Source organism: Rhincodon typus, chromosome 2 (genome assembly GCF_021869965.1).
Source record: "Rhincodon typus isolate 14 chromosome 2, sRhiTyp1.1, whole genome shotgun sequence".
NCBI classification, from domain to species: domain Eukaryota; kingdom Metazoa; phylum Chordata; class Chondrichthyes; order Orectolobiformes; family Rhincodontidae; genus Rhincodon; species Rhincodon typus.
Window position 1 is genome coordinate 94,866,194 of NC_063333.1, and position 16,927 is coordinate 94,883,120.

Here is a 16,927-nt window from a genome sequence, read left to right on the forward strand (position 1 = left end):
ATTGACTTTGAATCCCGGAATTGTAGATTGTTTTTGATTCATGTGTTCAGATATATTTTAATCCACATCTGGAGCAGGTGGTGCTTGAACCGAGGCCTATTGGCCCAGAGATAGGGACATAGCATGAGCATCTATAAGTTTAATTTCAAACTCCACCAGCTGCTGCTGTGGAATTTGAACCTATGTTCCCAGAGTATTAGCATAGACCTCTGGATTACTAGACCAGTGACATTATCACTTCCTCTCATTTTAATAATGGTTCTCAGCATAGGGCTCAATCCTATGATCTGGAGATTAAACGTTGCATTCTATCATGACCATATCCCAGAATAATATGATAAAGTAATTCAACATGATTTCAGCATGTGACAAAGGCATTTCAGGTGCTGAGGACCCTGGTTCAGGGGTATCAATTTTTGAATTCTTCTGGAAATATGAGCTTGCTTAATTCAGCATAGGAGCGCTGTATTTTTACAAAGTGGACCCACTGGTTGTACGCAATTTAGTTTTGCCTTTCAAAACTCCCAATGGCTCTGTATACATTTCTTTTGAGTGTTCCTGAATTGCTGATGGTATGTCTCTGGGACTAGTTCATATGCACTAAGGGTGTCAGATTTTATCTGTTTATAATTAAGGGACAATTCAGAAGTCAGCAAATGAAACTCTCAAGCTTTCCAGGTTAACTGACCCTGAATCATAAGGGCCCATGTTTCTTGTGACCACCATTGCTGTCCCATTTCCTTTACCACCACTTTCTCCAGAGGATTTAAGATTTGCAATAAATGCTGGCCTGGACAGCAATGCACATACCTCATGAATGAATTTAAAAGTCACAACTCCTTCAACAATATTCCACAAACAGAGCAGCCAAGATTTTATTTAATAACAGTGTAGTTTGAAAAGCTGATTGGCTTCCTCCATCTAATAATATGTTCAAATATGAGCTGACAGAAAGTTTCTGAAAAGAGCAATGAGATGACTGGCCAGTGAATGTATTTTGGGCAATGCTGATCAAGAGGCAAACATCCACCATTGTGGTTGGTTGATCCTTGACTTGGGAATGGCATGAACTCTGGATTTCAAGTTTCAGCTGAGCTTTCATGTGCATGAACAGGCCAATTGTCAACCCACAGATCTTTGGGCACCTGACAAGGACATTCCAAGACATTTGCAGTCATATCCTCATGCTGCCAATCCTGTTGAGTTTTCCCAGCAATGTCTGTTTCTGTGACTGATTTCCAGCATCCGTAATTCTTTGTTTCGTTTTTGTTCAGTGAAATACCACTATTCTTTTCACAGCATGATTTACCTCCCTTCCTGAAGCTAGTTGCAGCTGTTGCATTTGTGAAGTTAATGGGTTTACGTCCCTTCCAAAGCAGCAGTGTTGAGTAAATGGTTTGATTTGATGTGAGCAAAAGCCCACCAGTTTTGAAGTCCTGAGCTGGAAAACCATGAAGGCTGCAGGTTTATGTTGTTTTTCATCCATGTGATTGCTTGTGCAGATCTCCCATGTATTCTACCATATGCCATTGGAGAATAGCTTGAGAGTATCAGCTGCCAGTATGGATTCACAGTCGGGGGCACATTGACCACTTCTTTTTTGAATAGAGTCAGAGAATCTCTTATATCCATGGCAGAGGACCCTCAGGACTGAGGATTTTATCTTTGCATGAGACATTGGCTGGGATTGGCCTTGATGTAGGTAGCGGGAATTGGGAAAATTCTTGGCCTCGCCTACATGCCTCGGTGAAAATTATTGCAAAAACAGGATTTTCATTGTGGGGCAGTGCTGGATGCAGATTGCCAGCTGACCCGGGAAAGAAATCGCAAGCAGCCACATGGGCCTTCCTTTAATCCTATGAGATTTTGTCCAGGTTATAATAGAAACGCTAAGGCCCCTATTCACACCCTGTCACCTCTCACACACTTCTCAAGCCACCTCATGTCCTCACCACAGTGCAACTGCCCTCATGCATCCACTATTCACTATCTAGACAAAATGAACCCTATAATGATAACAGGAGGTGTAAAACAGCTTTTGAAAAGTCTTTCATTAATTTTTTTTTGCTCACTTTGGTAAACAAAATCGTTTAATTATAAGACAATAACTTTCACATTCATCCAGGCATTTCCCTATGTGATAAGCAGAATTCATAATTAGGTTTAGCTGGGAATCCAAACGTCCTGTTGAATGTGGGAGATTAGGGAGAGTTTCCTAATGATTACTGATGATTATGTCTGCAAGAAGTGTGGTTGAGATTCCTATCAGAGCACATCGATTGGTTGGAGCAGCGGTTAGAGGCAATGAGCAATTGGCAGGAGATGGGGCTGTGATGGATGGCAATATCAGGAAGGTAGAAAAACCGCAGTTACAATCAGGTAGAAGGGTTACCTCCAGGAAAGGTAGAAGGGGTAAGCAGGTAGTGCAGGAGTCTCTGGTGGCTATCCCCATCTCAAACAAGTATGCTGTTTTGGAAAATGTAGGGAATGATGCACTCTTAGGGAATGTACCACAAACAGCCAAGTTTCTGGTACTGAGACTGGCTCTACTGTGATGAGGAATATGTAAGGTTCCAAGTGGTCAATTGTTACAGGGTACTCTGTAGTCAGAGGCACAGACAGACATTTCTGCGGTCAACAGCGAGACAGAATGGTGTGTTGCCTCCCTGGTGCTAGGATCAAGTATGTCTCAGAGAGGGTGCAGAATATTCTCAAAGGGGCGAGGGACCAGCAGGTGGTCATTGTGCATGTTGGAACTAATGACATAGGATGAGAAGAGGATAAACCCTGGCTGACATGAAAAGGGTGAGTGTCAGAGATACTGATGCTCTGGTGCCTGACTCTGGATGAGGTAGGACTATAGTTGCAGACTGCTCATGCGTAGATAAAAAGTGACTTGGTGACAGGATACCATCCTCTGTAGAGTTATTTCAGTGGCGATGAGAGTAAAGCACGATCCTGAAGAAACTCGGTCACGACAGTCTTTGAGTTGGCTAAGAGGCACGATCGACACAAGATCAGGACCGTCACGTTAAAAGTTTGGGTTGATGCAACAGTCCTGACTAAGCATGTGGACCATACGAAGGCTGTGAGTTCGCAAATGGTTCAGGAGCCTAATGTACCCTAGCCCTTGGAACCTTCAGAAATGTTGCTGGAACCCATGGAATCACCCTCTCCATAAAACATGTTGAGTCATCTGAATCAGAGACGGACATGATGGAAGTAGCTGCCTTAACACCTTTGCTGCTAGAGAATGAAAGTCTACTGAGGTGTTCCTGGCCCAAAATACAAGCTCCTGTATGTTATATACCATCCGTATTGGACACCAAATTGGAGGAACCTGAGCCAGTGCTAAAACGTCTCGGGAGAAGCTACAAAAAAAGAACCAGTCTATGTCCGCAGACTCAGAGAGGGAGGGAAATCGTGATTGTAACAAGGTCAGCTAGCTCAGCAGTATATGAGATCCCTGAATGGGGCTGTTAATCTGGTCCAATCAGGAAGCCCTGGCTGACATAAAAAGGTCAAGTATCAGGGACACTGATACTCTGGTGCCTGACTCTGAATGAGGCAGGACTATAGTCAAGGACTGTTCATGTGTAAATAAAGGGTGACTTGGCGATTTGGGATACCCGCCTCTGTAGAGTTATTTCAGACAGGATGACTAACGAACTGCTTCATTGAGCCTCACGTCAAAACAACTGATTGCCCTTCAACTTCCTTAGGGCGGCATGGTGGCTCAGTGGTTAGCACTGCTGCCTCACCCAGCGCCAGGGACTCGGGTTCGATTCAAGCCTCAGGTGACTGTCTGTGTGGAGTTTGCACATTCTCCCCATGTCTGCATGGGTTTCTTCTGGATCTGGTTTCCTCCCACAGTCCAAAGATGTGCAGGTTAGGTGGATTGGCCATGCTAAACTGCCCGTAGTGTTCAGGGATGTGTAGATTAGATGGGTTGTGCGGGATGGGTCTGGGCGGGATGCTCTGAGGGTTGGTGTGGACTTGTTGGGCCAAACAGCCTGTTTCCACACTGTGGGGGTTCTATGGTTCTTTAAAAGAAAATAAGAAAATGAAGGATGAAGCAGTGCAGCAACAATGGCAGTTGCAGCCCTTTAATTTCTGCCAAGGCTACAACTACACATTGCCCATGTATTGATCATAAAATTCTGAGGGGATTGTAAAATCACTCTCACTTGGTTTGTCACTGATCTTAATTAACTTTTAATTGCTCATTTAGACCTTGGGAGTGACATCCTCATTCAGTGTGCTGTCCACCCTTGCGAAACTGTATTCTGAATCTATCTCCCATGATTTTAAGCCCCCACTCCATTCTCAGGAGCCCCAAGGTCCATTTTCAAAGGTGATGCTCCAACCTATCAGCTTACTTCATATTAATTATTGGAGCTGTGTTAGCTATGAGGCAGATAATGAAAATAGCAATAAACTTGTATTTATTTCTCATGTAAAGTAAATGCATATAGTTTTTGCACGGTCAACCTATTTGTCATTGGTAATGCAAACACGTGAATAACTCCCCAACAAAATGTTAATATTCAAATCTCTGAAAATGCTCTCCAGAGAATGGCAACGATGTATCATTCAATTAAAAGTCTTGGTGAACGTACAGAATTATTGATGGCTGAAGGACTGGTGACTAATTCTTTAGTTGATGCAGTAATTTCTCACTTTAAAACCAAAAGCAAAGGAAAGATTAAATCTTCATAGGGTTTAAATATGATGGTGATTGAGCCAAATACTGTTTTAGAGTTTCACTTTTCTTAAAATAATAAAAATTGTCTGTATAGGAAAATCAAACTTTGCAGCTTATCACATTTCATCATGAGAACCCAATCACAAACAGAAAGGTAGATTCACAGGATCAAAATAAATTATCGGTATTCACCAATAAACAAAGACAAAATGGACCTAACCGAATTGCAATGACAAAGTCACAAGATGGGACTATCATTGCTAAAAGTCAACAATTTATGATGTATATATTAACATAGGTTGTCAAAATAAAATCAAAATGGCATATGTAGATAAGGTAAATAAATCTAGATATCCTTAATGAACAGAGGAGAAAGAAGGGAATAGAATGATATGCTGAGAGGCTTATGTGATAAAGCTAGAATAAAAGTTTTCTGACTATAAGCACCAGCAGAGACTAGTTGGCCTGAATGGATATTTCATGTGCTGAACATTATATGTAACTCCATGCCTTCTGGAATGAACTTACTTGGACTGCACCCCATCTAGGGGAGAATGTAGTATATTATTTACTGTTTAGAACCAAAATCCTTCACAAGAAATTAATTATAGATTCAGATGTGAGCTAAAATTTCTGTTTGAATTTGTTCTTTCAGAGTTCTGATTCTGTTACCTTCCCATCACAGGATTAATATCCATCTAAGAAAGAAAAACAAATAGAATTTCATTTTAATGACTCATTCGTAGAGTGACAACACGGATAAGGTTTTGCAACCTAGACCATGTACACATTTCCTGAATCAGTGATTGTTTTATATTAAGCCCTAGAGGATTGCTGTACTTTCAAAATCTAACTACTAGTCAAAAGCAATTAGAATCAGCTTTAACATCTATCAGGTTTGTCACAACAAAAAGACTTACAGTTATTGTGTGAAAATCCTAAAAGGGTTGCAATGGCAATGTTGTTTGGTGGCACTCAGTGTGTTTAGCAAAATTACTTTAGATTACTAATGGGATCCATCAGTTCAATGCACAGGTAGCTAATGAAGAAGCAGAAATAAATTGTACTGAACCTGAGCCAAGCCAAATGAAGAAGGAGGTAAAGATGTTAGAAACTAAATTAAGATGGACAGTTCTCCTTCAGATCAATGGTTTTTGTTACAGGCCAGCAAACAACTGGGTTTCCAGCAATGATTGTGGGAAGTTCTTCAGATTCAAGTATTTTCCTTCAAAATATCTCAAACAATTCTTTGACATTAAGAATTATACTGGCACTAAAAAAAATTGGCTAGAAATGCAGGCTGTGTGACCTAACTGTAATATCTGGTGGTTTGTGAACAGAGACTTCTCTAAATTGACACTTCTCCCAAAAATCTGCCCGCAGACACTTCAGTTCAGAGCCTTTGAATTGTCTTTTGAGAAAAAACAGGTAAACACATAAGGGAGAGAAATTTCGGGATAATTGTCTCGAGAGTACAGTCATAGCTGAGAAGAGGAGACAATGACTGTCAGCAACAAGTAGGTGGTGCTGAGAGGATATAGAAGGGACAACAGACAATTGTTGTGTGCAGTAGGTACAATGGACTCTATATGCCGGGGTAAGGAAAAAGACTGTCAGGAGGATACCAATAAGGGTTGTGCCTAAAGGAATGATGGGGGCAGTGATAAGAAGAGCAGAATCAAGATGTCGAACTTATGGGGGATTCAACATTTAGGGGGATAGATAGCATTTTGTGCAGCACAACCAAGTGTCCTGAAGCACATGTCGCCTATCTATGAAAAAGATAACATTAGGTTAGAAGAACAGATGGAGCGGTTTTCCCAAATTAAAGTTCATTTAAATTGTAAAGTAAATATAATACAACTTTGTAAGTTTGGTCTTCAGTTTTTGAATGTTTCTGTTTTCTGTCTGCATTTAATAATTAACTGATTTCTGTAGCCATCGTGAATTCATATAGTGATAGCTGACATGGCTGACCCTCCTTTGCACATACAATCCCATTCTCTCACCTTCGTCGTAGTCTAACCATAAGGGCATAGACTTTACCTGTCTGTAGCTACATCCCATCTGAACAGCCTCTAAATCAACACTTTCCTGTCTCCTACTGTAGACGCACAGTTTATCATTGTTCAGTAGGGGACTATCACATACAGGCAAGTAATCTGACAAATATAAATGTTAGCTTTTATTTACTAACCAGTAGAAACTGAAGTTTGTCCTCAAACCCAAACCAGATTTATCATCGTGACCAAAGAACATTATGCAGTCCACAATTTTCTGTCACATCCAACTCTCATCTATTAGAAACGGGTGTCAGTTTCTGTTGGATGTGTTGAGCCCATGCAGCTGAGCTTTGTCATGCAGAATGACAATATCCTTCCTCCTTCCAGTGTCCTTATTCTCCTCCTTGGAAGATAGCTCCCACTCCCCCAGTTCCTCTTCATCCAACACATCACTTCATTGTCTGTTCCAATTGTACAGAGCACAGTATATCAGGACGATATGGCGCACTGTCCAGACTATACTGGAGGAACCTTCAAACCAGTCTAAGCAGTGGAATCACATCTTCAGTTGCTCCATTGTCTGCTCCAAGCTAATCGGGCTACATTTTTGGCCGATTATGTAAGGAAAAATTTACCCAAATTGGAGGCAATCCAGAGAAGGGAATCAAGGGTTATGCTGAAAAGGCAGGAAAGTGGAGTAGAGGGTTATCAGATCAAATCATCATCGTCATCATCATCATCGTTCGCGGTCCCTCTCAGAAGACTGTCTTTCACTCGGGGTGACTCTGTGGGTAGCTGTACAGACCAACACGGCTACTGCAGGCTCTGTTACACTTAGGGCAGCGGGTGTTCGTGGGAAGCGGTGAGTAGGGTGTTGGTGTGGCAGCGCGCTCCTTTTGCTGTTTTCGCCTGGTTTCCGCTTTTTCCCATAGCGAGTCTCAAGGTGTTCGATGCCTTCCCAAATGCTCCTCCTCCACTTTAGTGGTCTTGCACCAGTGATTGCCAGGTGTCTGTGGGAATGCCGCGCTATCCCTGAAGCACTTCATCTTTCCACCTGAGGCTCGTGTGCCGTTTTGAAGTTGGGAGTAGGGCACCTGCTTGGGGAGTCTCATGTCTCAGTCTTGTGGATGACATGCCCAGCCCATTGTAGCCGATCAATTGTGGGGATGTTGGCCTGGTTGAGGACAACTGGTTTTGGTACATCTTTCTTCCCAGCGGATTCACAGGATCTTGCGCAGGCAGCGTTTGTGGTACTGCTCCAATGCCTTGAGGTGTCTGCTGTAGACAGTCCACATCTCAGAGCCATATTGGAGGATGGAGATCTGTAAACCAGATCAGATACAGGCCCATTGAATGTTTGGGCAAAACTGATGGTGAATGACTTAATTCTGTTCCTGCATCATATGGTCTTATGGCCCTGGTTAAGGAATGAATGGCATTTAATCTGTGGTCTGCATCGATCAGGAGGTTGCACCATGGTATCATGAACCATGGTCCAGTGGGTAGCCCTTGATCCACAAGATCAAACCTTGTAAGACACCAACACCTCTAATGCACCAGGTACATAATAGTATTTCAGAATGTATGTACTGTGGTAGCTGCCAGGGTAGTAGGCACATACCACGATAAAGTGGGAATGGTCATCATAGGTGACTTATCACTAATGTTGATGAATTCCGCAGTGTGTGATACAGCCCTTTCAGTGAGATGTGTGTATAGTTGATGGTATCCTGCACCTTGTGGGGAGCCAGCAATGTTTCTGAGTCCCACTGCTTGGGCTACAGGATTGACCTCTTAACCGGGGATCAAAATGAACCAGTCCAAGTCGAAGATGTCATCAGTCTCTCTCCTCATGCATTTGTGGGTGCATTACACAGATCTCCAGTCATTGGAAGGACCCACTAGTAGTGAAGTTGAGAGCAACTGTCACCTTCACAGCCCATGGATAGGATACTTGCAGTCCATAGGTCGCACTCCTGCATCTGGCACAATTTCAGCACAGTATCCCGGAACTTATTGAACCTGCATCAACACTGTGTCTTTCTCATGCTCAGGAAATGGAGTCAGGCCAGAAGAACTCAGGGCCTCCTGTGCATCTCATACATCATAAGGGCTCCTTCAGCTGTGAACTTTCCCTGAGCTCGTTGCTTTTCATTCTTGGCACTGGCTTGCGGCAGCTCCTGGGCTTACTGTCAACCCTGCTCCTCCTGCACCAATCTTCATCTTTTTTTCAGGAAGGCAGCCACAACAACCAACATACCACCAGCGACAAGTCCAAGAAATGGAAAGAGGAGTGAAAGAGGTTCTTTGATCTCAGAACAGTGAACACACTTCATCTCACAGTGAGTGGTGCTTGCTTCACTTTAACAACAAGGGACATATCACTAGCACCTATTCACATTCAGCTTCAGCACATACAGTAACTTGGTGAAGGTATCTTTTGCCCACTGAGTGACCACCCAATGCCAATGAGAAGGGAGTGCCTACAGAGCTCCAACACCAATTGAACTCCAGACCCATATCAAACCCTCAATCTCTCACTGGATTTAATATAGCCCAGCACGATACTTACATTGTAGAGGAGGACACAAAGCATGGCTCATGCAGGACCCTTGGAATTTACACGAGTAATGGTTCCTCTTCAGTCAGCACTGGTTTTTCATAACATCATTGCTGTCAATTCAGCATCATTGAGATGTCCAAGTTCAATTTGCAAGCACCAATGGCACATTGTAAATTGCACTTGACCAGCATCTGACTAGTATTTATGGAATTCAAATTCCATCATCCGCGTGGGTCCTCAGGACATTACCTGGGTTCTGGATTACTGGTCTAGCAACAAGACCACTACATCATTGCCTCCCCTAGGGCTCCATATGTTAAAATATGAGGATAGATTCCAGAAACTAGACTTGTGCTCTTGTTTTATGAAAGGTTAAAGGGTGATTTGATTGATTTGTTTTCTTGGGAAGAGGCTTGAAATAAATTGAAAGGGAAGACGAAGAGAAAATTTTTCCACATGGCGGGTGGTCCAAATGCCTAGTGTTAAATTAAGGGGCATCCATTCAAGTGAATGGTGTTGTTGAAATTTGGGGTGGCTCTGTGGTTAGCACTGCTGCCTTACAGTGCCGGGAATCCAGGGTCAATTCCACCCTTGGATGACTGATTTGTGTGGAATTTGCACATTCTCCCTGTACCTACATGGGTTTCCTCCAGCTGTTCTGGTTTTTGTCCTGCTATCCAAAGACGTGCAGGTTAGGTGGATCATGGGAAATGCACGGTTACAGGGATAGGGTGGGGTCTGGGTTGGAGGGTTAGAGTGGACTTGATGGGCTAAATGGCCTGCTACCACACTGTCAGAAATCCGTCAGAGATCAGCCTTTTCCCACGTAAGTAGAAGTCTGACAAATCACCACAGGAAGAGCAGTAATTATCAGTTGAATTAATCATTTTAAATCGGAATGACAGAGAATTGCTGACTGAACATAATAAGGGAGACATGGAGTAAAGTGGGTAAATTGTGTTGGGAAGGCAATCAACCTTGATGTTTTTGAATTGTGGATTTGACACAAGGGGCAAAACAACCTAGTCCTGTGCTCATATTCCTGTAAAGTAAATTATCTTTAAATGAACATATTCAAAGGTATTGCACACAAACATAATATTTGTTGATTTGCATACTTACTACTGCTGAGCTCTAATCAAATGTGCAAAAGTATCCTCTCTTTACCAAAAAGTTGAGACTTTTTAAACTTATTGATATATGGCAAATTGACTGTACATTCATTATAGGGGACCTAGAAAGAGTTGGTAAGATTGATGTTAACTCTGATACCATTAATGTGCCAGCTTGTTGCATTAATAAACGATTTTCCTTCTAAAAGCCCTCTTTCCATTTCTAACATATCACCTATGACTTGAGTAAATTTTTGCTGGAAAGAAATTTTGTTTAAATGATTTTATTGGGATTACTCATAAAAAAGTCACACTCTTGAATTGTTTTTTGATTATCAATGTACGAATGTATTTGCAAAGCAAGATAAGTGCAGGCAGTAGACAATATCACTGATACTGATGTTATAGGTAGTTTCACATCCTGTACTACATTAACATTGATTTAGACCAGCAATTTTTTTGACATTTATTTTTTCACAGGACGTGAGCATCACTGTGGGGACAAGCGTTTGTTGTCCATCCCTAATTGCCCTTAAGAAGGTGGTGGTGAGCTGCTTTCTTGAACCACTGTTGTCACTGTGGTGTTAAGAACCTACAATGCTGTTACAATAGGAGTGCCAGGATTTTGACTCAGTGACATTGGAAGGTAAAGTGATGTAGTTCCATGTCAGATGGTATGTGGCTTGAAGGAGAACTTATAGCAGTGGTGTTCCCATGCATTTGCTGCTTTTGTCTTTCTAGGTTGTAGAGGTTTTGGAATATGCTTTTGAAAGAACCTTGGTGATTTGCTGCAGTATATCTTCTATATGGCACACATTGCTGCCACTATACATTTGTGGTGCAGAAATTGACTGATGAAGAAAATGGATGGGATGCCACTTACCGCCCCATCAGTCTACTCTCGATCATCAGTAAAGTGATGGAAGGTGTCATCAACAGTGCTATCAAGCAGCACCTGCTCAGCAGTAACCTGCTCGGTTTCGCCCAGTTTGGGTTCCGCCAGGGCCACTCAGCTCCTGATCTCATTACAGCCTTGGTTCAAACATGGACAAAAGAGCTCAATTCCAGAGGTGAGGCGAGAGTGACAGCCCCTGATATCAAGGCTGCATTTGACCAAGTGTGGCATCAAGGAGCCCTAGCAAAACTGGAATCAATGGGTATCGGGGGCAAACTCTCTGTTGGTTGGAGTCATACCTGACACATAGGAAGATGGTCGTGGTTGTGGGAGGTCAATCATCTCAGCTCCAGGACATCTCTGCAGGAGTTCCTCAGGGTAGTGTCCTAGGCCCAACCATCTTCAGCTGCTTCATCAACGTCCTTCCTTCCATCATAGGCCAGAAGTGGGGATGTTCGCCAATGATTGCACAATGTTCAGAACCATTTGTGACTCCTCAGATACTGAAGCAGTGCATGTTCACGTTCAAAAAGATCTGAACAATATCCAGGCTTGGGCTGACAAGTGGCAAGTGACATTCGTGCCACACAAATGCCAAGCTATGACCATCACCAATAAGAGACAATCTCACCACCATCCCTTGACATTCAATGGTGTTACCATCACTGAATCCCCCACTATCAACATCCTGGGTGTTGCCATTGACCAGAAACTCAACTGGACTCACCACATTAGCGCAGTGGCTACAAGAGCAGGCCAGAAGCTAGGAATACTAACCTAATACTAGGAAGACTCACCTCCTGACTCCCCAAAGCCTGTCCATCATCGACAAGGCACAAATCAGGAGTGTGATAGAATACTCCCCACTTGCCTGGATGAGTGCAGTCCCAACAACACTCAAGAAGCTTGACACCATCCATAAAAAAGCAGCACGCTTGATCGGCACTACATCCACAAGCATCCATTCCCTCCACCACTGACACTCAGTAGCAGCAGTGTGTACTATCTACAAGATGCACAGCAGAAATTCACCAAAGATCCTCAGATAGCACCTTCCAAACCCACAAGCAATTCCATCTAGAAGGGCAAGGACAGCAGATATATAGGAACACCACCACCTTCAAGTTCCCCTCCAAGTCACTCATCATCCTGACTTGGAAGTATATCATTGTTCCTTCACTTCATTGGCTCAAAATCCTGGAATTCCCTCCCTAATAGCATTGTGGGTCAACCCACAGCAGATGGACTACAGCAGTTCAAGAAGGCAGCTCACCACCACCTTCTGAAGGGCAACTAGAGATGGGCAAGAAATGCTGGCCAGCCAGCGATGCCCACATCCCAAAAATGAATAGAACAAAAATGGTTACTTTATCATGAATGGTATCAAGCATTTTGAGTGTTGTTGGAGGTGCATTCATCCGGGTAAGTTGTCAGTTTGGCCATCACAGTCTTGACTTGTGCTTTGTAGATGGTGGACAGACTTTGGGAGTCAGGAGATGAGTCACTTGCCATAGAGTTTCAATCTCTGATCTTCTGTTGTAATTACAATATTTACATTGTTAGTCCAGTTCAGTTTCTGATCATTGATAATCCCCAGGATATTGATAAAGCAGGACTCAGTGATGGTAATAACACTGAATGTCAAGAGTTGACCAGTAGAGTATTTCATGTTGGGGATGATCATTATCTGGCACTTGTGTAGTATGAATGTCACTTCTCACTAAACACGAAGCTCAAGACTACATATTATTCAGGCCTTCCTGAGTATGGACACAGAGTGCTCTAGTATCTGAAGAGTTGCTAGTTGTACTAAACATTGTACAATCATCAGCAAACCTCCCCACTTCTGACTTTATGGCACAGGGAAGATGAAGCAATTGAAGATGGTTAGGCCCAGGAGATTACCCTAAGGAACTCCTGCAGAAATGTCCTGTGTCCCAACTGACTGACCTCCAACTGACTGACCTCCAACAACCACAACTGTTCTCCTTTGTACTATGTATGATGTCAATGAGTTGTAAGGTTTCTCCCTGAATCCTATTGACTCTGATTTTGCCAGGGGTCTTTGATACTATATTCAATCAAATGATGCCTTAATGTCAGGGATTGTTGTTCTGGCCTCATTTCTGGAGAGCTGCTCTTTTCTCCATTTTTGGACCAATGAGATCATGAACTGAGTGGTCCTTATGAAACCCAAACTGAGTTGAGAGCAGGTTATTTCTGTATGAGTGCTGCGTGATGATCAACAGTACTGATGATCAACAGTAGACTGCTGGGTCCGTAATTGATTGAGTTGGATTAGTCCTGCTTTTTGTGGACAAGATATAAAGTCATAGAATCATTTGGCACAGAAACAGACCCTTCTGTCCAACTCATCCGTGCCAACCAAGTTTCCCAAACTAAACATGTCCCTTTTGCCTGTGGTTGGCATATATTCCTCTAAACCTTTTCTATTCATATAGCTTTCTGAAGGTCTTTTAAATGTTGTAACTGTATCTGCATCTACCACTTCCTCTGGCAGTTCATTCCACAAACGAACCACCCTCTGTGTGGAAAAGTTGCTCCTCAAGTTCCTTTTGAATCTTTCTCTTCTCACCTTATAAATATGTCCCCTAGAATAGAATCCCTACAGTGTGGAAGCAGGCCATTCAGCCCAACAAGTCACAGTGACCCTCCAAAGAGCATCCCACTCAGACCCTTCCTTCTACCCTATCCCTGTAACCCTGCATTTCCCATGGCTATCACATCTAACCTACATATCCCTGAATATTATGGACAATTTAGCATGGCCAATCCTCCTAACTTGCACATCTATGGACTGTGGGGGGAAACCAGAACACCCAGCAGAGGCCCACACAGACATGGGGAGAAAGTACAAACTCTACACAGACAGATGCATGAGGCTGGAATTGAACACAGTCCTTAGCACTGTGAGGCAGCAGTGCTAATCACTGAGCCACTGTACCAGTCTGGTTTTGAACTCCCCTACCCTAGGGAAAAGACATTTGCTATTCACCTTATCTATGCCCCTCATGATTTTATAAACCTTTATAAGGTCACCCCTTAACTTCCTACGCTGCAGTGAAAAAAGTCCCAGCATATCCAGCTTCTCATTATAACCCATATTTCTCCAGTCCCGGAAGATCCTTGTAAATCTTTTCTGAACCATCTCCTCATTAATAATAACCTTCCTATAGCAGGGTGATCAGAACTGTACACAATACTCCAAAAGTGGCCTCACCAATGTTCTGTACAACTGCAACATGATGTCCCAACTCCTTTACTCAATGGTCTGAGCAATAAAGACAAGCATGCTAAATGCCTTCTTAACCACCCTGTCTATCTGTGATGCAACTTTCAAAGAACAATGTACCTGAATCCCCTAGGTCTCTCTGTTTAACAACACTCCCCAGGGCACTACCATTAACTATGTAATTCCTGCCCTTGTTCATCTTACCAAAATGCAATACCTCAAATTTTATCAAAATTGAACTCTATCTGCCACTCCTTAGCCCATTGGCCCAACTGATCAAGATCTCTTTGTAATCTTAGTTAAACTTTTTCACTGACCACTATGCCATCAATTTTGATGTCATCTGCAAACTTACTGACCATGCCTCATAAATTCTCATCCAAATCATTTATATAAATGACAAACAACAATGAACACTGCACCGATCCCTGCAGAACACCGCTAGTCACAGGCCTCCAGCACCACCCTCTGTCTCCTACCATCAAGCCAATTTTGCGTCCAATTGGCAAGCTCTCCTTGAATCCCATGTGATCTAATTTTTCTAACCAGTCTACCATTTGGGTCTTTGTCAAAGGCTTTACCAAAGTTTGTTGACAACATCTACCATTCTGCCCTCGTCTATCTTTTTGGTCACGTCCTCAAAAAACTTAATCAGGTTTGTGAGACATGCTTTCCCTTGCACAAAGTCAATGCTGACTATCCTTGCCTCTCCAAATGCATGTAAATCCTATCTCTTAGAATCCCCTCCAATAACTCGCCCACCACTGATGTCAGACTATAATTTTTTCTGATGAAGGGTCCAGGCCCGAAACGTCAGCCTTCCTGCTCCTATGATGTTGCTTGGCCTGCTGTGTTCATCCAGCTCTACACCTTGTTATCTCAGATTCTCCAGCATCTGCAGTTCCTACTATCACCGACTATAATTCCCAGGTTTCTCCTTACAGCCTTTCTGAAATAAAGGCACAACATTTCATCATTGAGACATGAGCGCAAGATGCATGACTGCCACATTTGGAATACAGTGTGCAGTTTAGATCACATGGGATGCAAGGAGAGCTTGCCAATTGGATGCAAAATTGGCTTGATATTACTAAACTAGAAAGAGTGCAGAAAAGATTTACTAGGATGCTACCTGGACTGGAAAGTTTGAGTTGTAAGGAGAGTTTGGATAATCTAGGACTTTTTTTCCTCTGCAGCAAAGGAGACTGAGGGGTGACCTTATAAAGGTTTATAAAATCATAAGAGGTCTAGATAAGGCAGATAAGCCAACAGCTTTTTCCCATAGTAGGAGAGTCTAAAACTAGAGGGCATAGGTTTAAGGTGAGAGGACAAAGATATAAAAGGGCCCAGTGGGGCAATTTTTTCCACACAGAGGGTGGTGAGGCTACCAGAGGTAGTGGTGAAGGCAAGTACAATTTTGTCATTTAAGAAACATTTGAACAGGTACGTGGATGGGGTAGGTATGGTGGGATATGAACCAAACACAGGCAAATGGAACTAGATTAATTGTGAAAACTGGGCGGCACGGACAAGTTGGGCCAAAGGGCCTGTTTCCATGCTGTGAACCTCTATGACTCTATTTGCCATTCTCCAGTCCTCCGGCACCTCACCTGTGGCTGTAGATGACACTAATATCTCTGCTAGGAGCATCATAATTTTTCCCTAGCTTCCCAAAATGTCCTGGGATACATTTGATCAGGTTCTGGAGATTTTTCCGACATACAAGGACACATGTAGGTCAGCCCAGGTAAGTATGACAGATCTCATTCCCTAAAGGAGAATCCTTAGGGCAAACAACAGTGGTCACAGTTGGGCTACCTCTTTATTCCGTTCAAAAATCCCCATCTACTACAGTGGGTTTTGAACCCACATCTCCCAGAATATTAACCTGAGGTTCTGAATTACTCGTCCAGTAACAGTGCCATTACACCACCGGTTCCTCTCCACTCTTGGCCTTCTAAGTGGCAGAAGTTGTAGGTTTGGAAGGCATTACAGAAGGGTAGAAACGGTAACAATTAAAAGAAAAAGGTTTAAACAAACAAAGAAACCTCATAATGTTGTTATTAATCATACACTTCAATCCCTCTGGTACCCAAAAGTTGCAAACGTGACTTCAAAGAAGCTCCTTCTTCAGTGCCTCCTGGCAAAAATAAGGCTGAAGAGTAACAGATGGACTGGACAATCACACAGCAATGTTCAAACTAAACCTGTAGGTGGCCTCCTTTTCCTCCCACCATCTACTGCATTAATTAACCGGGAATGTCGACCTGAAGTAGACTCAGAAGATGAACTGCACCCATTAAAAGAACTGCAACAAGACCAGCAACATTTCACAACAGTACAAATATTAAACACAGATTCATCCCTGCCTGAGTCTGTGAATTTGGTTAAAAATC